At 44.6% G+C, this 4,228-nt stretch overlaps 1 pseudogene; it reads right to left on the reverse strand.

Moving 5' to 3' along the window:
* Window positions 1–1,345: 1,345 nt before the first annotated feature.
* Window positions 1,346–2,799, reverse strand: LOC131061037 (uncharacterized; annotated as a pseudogene).
* Between the last annotated feature and the right edge of the window lie 1,429 nt (window positions 2,800–4,228).

Consider the following 4,228-nt stretch of genomic DNA (forward strand, 5'->3'; position numbering starts at 1 on the left):
AAAATAGAATCCAAAGGGTAGGAGGCCCCTACTTTTTGAACTTTAAAGGTCCAGTTTCAACTCGATCCGATCTAGCCATTGGAGTTCAAAGTTGACTTAATGAACCACAGCTTGCTGTTGACCGCAACTTCATTACAAGGCAACTTTCAATTCATTGGGGCCACTTGATCATGATCACACCTCGACACCCCTTAGCTTCTTCCTCTGGGTTATTAGATGCATTTCTCAGCCTGCCCCATACAATTGTAGGAGGGCATCAGCTTGCCTTGAGAATAGTAGGGGGTGATCAAAAGAGTTCTAGAATCGCCCATAGAATTGTAGGGGGAGTAACACTTGATAGTTGCTAAAGTAACAATTCTAGTTGCTAGCCCTACCCCCATAGGGGCTTGATTGGGGCTCAAATAAGGAAGATATAGTTGGTGGGTGGGAGAACTGACACAGTGGTGGGTGGGTGTCTTTACCACTCCAGCCATTCACTTCCCCATAGTTTGGATAGGGCCTCGGGGGGGGGTGGAACACAGGGACACATTTATATCACGTATAGAATATGGACCCACCTTCATAACTTTCAACCCATATTTAACACGGGGTGAACCCCCATACCATGGAGCCCCTACCATACTAGATAAAGGGGGGGCCCTACACCTACACCTCAACCTTACCTTATCATTTAACCTGCCCTTCCATGTCACTTTGATACTAAAATGAGGTTCCCAATCACCCTGAAACTAACCCACTAACTGCCTTCTACTCACTTAACCTACCTTCCCACCTTCCATGTCATAGCCACCTCACTTCCTAGCCAGACACCTCACCTACCCCTTCTTACTCACCCCCGACTCAACTCCTACCCTAAACCACCAACCCCCTACCCCCACCAACTCACTTCTATAGTACCTACCCCTAGATATAAGTAGGGGGCCCCCACCCCTACCAACTCACTTCTCTCCCACCCTACCAACCACCTTAAACTACACCTTCCTTCTATACTACCCACCCCCCCACTATTATATTAGGGCTGGCAAGGGAGGCGGGGTGGGGGGGGCTCCGGTGCGCTTCTCTGGCTAATTGGTAGCATTTCCCATCTATTCACTCACCCGACCTAACCTCAATTTATTTCCTAACGAAGTCTACTCAGTCGCTATCAGCAAAATAACTGTAGGGGAGACAACCTCTTTTTTCTTCCCCTTTGAGACCTCCTCAAGCACTTTTGAGCAAGGGCTTGGCTGGCCTCATTCTCCCAACCAGACATCTTCTCCCACCACCAATCGAAGAAACCAGAAGTGTATTGTTTTTTGGTGGAAGGAGCCAGTTGGAGGAGATAGGGTACCTCGACGAATAATTTTTAGGCGACTTCAGCTTCGTCGCTACACGCCATTTGTTCCCAAGGACTAGTGAAATCAAAATAGCAGGATTCTTGGGTCATCTCAATTGGTTCAGAAACCACATGTTTCTCTGGATCATCATAGCATACTTCCACATATCCACTAAGGGGGGAGTCTTTTCGTAATGGATGACCCTCAAAACCGTGATCTGTTAATATACGACGTAGATTTGGGTGATTGATGGAATAAACACTGGACATATCCTATACTTCTCACTCCCACCGGCCGACTAATGGAAATGGACTGACTACCGTAGATATTCATGTTATTTCATCTACACTCGTTTGTACACGAATGTGTGGGTTATACCAAGTACTTGGTGAATTATGAACCACTTCAAATCTTCGTCTTCAGGAGGGATAATCAACTCCATAGATATCGATCAGAACTTGGGAATGCGTATGGGTGTGGGATTTCGAGAACCATGGCAATTGAAATGGGTAGTCTATCTTGGTATATGAGACATTCTCCTATTATGATCTTTCCATTTTATGCACCCATCTATTGGGTGAAGCCTCTCTTGGGTATTCAAAAATTAATTGGTTATCTGTAAGGGAAGCTTCCTTTTCGTTTCTCAATGAATTACCAAGTCCTCGCTTGCTGGACTTGTTCACCTCTGTCTGATGGTATGGTGCAATGGAAAAAATAATGGGGGAAGCTGGGCCCTATCAAGTCCCCCCCACCTTGATTCTAGCTCTTATTGATGTCGATGGTCTCTAGCCTCCCGAAGACCTGAAATTAAGAATTCGATCTAGGAGGGGGTCAGCTCCCCGCTATAGTCTGGACTCCTGTGTGGATGGGGCCTACTATAGTCTAGACCCCTACGTGGATAGGGGGGTTGTTCGGATGTAGGCATTCTTTTAATAAACTCTTTTGGCATCGTCTCAAGATGACGAAGCCCTTCTCTGATCGGTTCTATGGGAAAAGATTTTTTTGCATCAGGCCCTCCGGTGGCGAATTTGTGAATCAGCGGGGAGTGAAAACCTGTGACTATATTGTTGTGAAGATGGATGTGATGGGAAGAAATGGCATTTGGAGGTGTTGCTGACTCCACATTTGGGTTTTGGCATGACACAACTTGCATTGTCCTTTCGCACTTAGGTGCACAGTGTGCCGTCTCATTCGGTAGTGATTGTACAATTTTTGGCGTAATTGAACACAAGCTGATCCGAAGGTTTTCCTGTTGTTCCTTGGATTTCGGAGACACCACTTCATTAGGATCGAGGAATTGCTGCAATTCCTGCTGAATAGCCCCAATTCTATCCTGAAATGCTACTTTGGAAGTATTACCTGAACTCCTCTGACTGAAGATTAGAAAGCCTATGGAACAACGAGCTACTATCATTTCTTCATTGCATATTGAGATTCCCTTCAAACTTAATACACCAATGGATAGAATAGCAGCAAGTGGCATATTTATCAATATCATTTGTCAACAACATAATAATACAGACCACAACAGAACAGAGTAGAGGGTATGGTAGATCAAACCCGTTCTTAATCGAAGATCGATCGATCAAATGGGGACTACCGAATAGCCCGGGAGGGCCTACCTATAGTTGTTGCGGGGGCAAGATTCGAACCTATAGTCTTCAGGTCATGAGCCTGACGAGTTGACCAATTACTCTACCCTGCTTCAAAGACCACCCTATAGTCATGAGTTTTAGAGCTTGACATTCTATATGTAACATGGGTGGGAACTTGCCCCAATGAAAAACTATATTGGATCTCTGATTAGAGGACTAGCTAGTCTAGCCATTCAGAGCACCCCCTCTTGTCCTCCCATCTGACAACCTTTCAAAGTTAGTTAGGTTCTCGATAGTTCAGTTGCCTAAAATTCTATGGGGAATTAGACAGTTCAGTTGCCTAAAATTCGCCCAATTCCACTCATCCATGAAAGTTCAGTTGACTTGCCCTCACCTTAGGCCAGCCGAACTACATTATCCATCTTTTCAGAGAATCGATTATCTTTTGCATCCATCCGTCTTCCCACCACTTATAGAGGAGTAGAAACTATAGTTGTGAGAACTCTAGGTTAGCCTACAGATGCAGTCTCAACCAGCTTGTTTCACTAGTTGAATTATCCAACTATAGCTGGAGGAGAGTTGTTTTAATTCTCCCATCCTTCCAACATTTTCAAGGGAGGGGAGGGGGGCCTACTGGAGGTTGCACTCAATTCTATACGTAACATGGGTGGGTGGGAACTATAGTGTGAATAGTAGGGCAATGTTTCTTCCGATTCCCACCCACAACTAATCTACCTCCAATGACATCTACCTCCTTAGGATTAATTAACTTGCTAGAAGGGGGCTAGCAGGCTAATGCCATTCAGGGGGCTAGCAGGTTTATTAATAGGACAATGGCTATCCACCCACCCCCCTTTAGAACACTATTAATGAAATTTGTAACATTCCTCATAACTAGGTCTTCACCCAAGTCATAGGTTTCATCGGGGGGAAACACTAAGTAGTGATGTTACGTATAAAACTAGTAGTTACAAAACATGCCCCCCAGAATGTTGAGCTAGAACATTTCCTAGCATGTTACGTATAGAATCCCCTACCCCTACAAAACATGGTTTAAAGATGGGAAGAAATTCTTTCTAGATGGTTTGGAATCCATTCTATTCCCACCAAGCAGCATGTGACGTATAGATGCGATGATGGGATAGCCATCGATCAACTAATATTCGTCTTTCTGTAGTGATTGGAGAGATAAATTGTATATAGATATAGAACTTATAATGGAGGGTAGGAAAGAGTATACAACACACTTCTTTCTTACCGATACACCACACTTCAAGAAGTAGAGAGAGAGACACCCTTACCCTTTATAGCGAGTAG

This window comes from Cryptomeria japonica, chromosome 5 (assembly GCF_030272615.1).
Source record: "Cryptomeria japonica chromosome 5, Sugi_1.0, whole genome shotgun sequence".
NCBI classification, from domain to species: domain Eukaryota; kingdom Viridiplantae; phylum Streptophyta; class Pinopsida; order Cupressales; family Cupressaceae; genus Cryptomeria; species Cryptomeria japonica.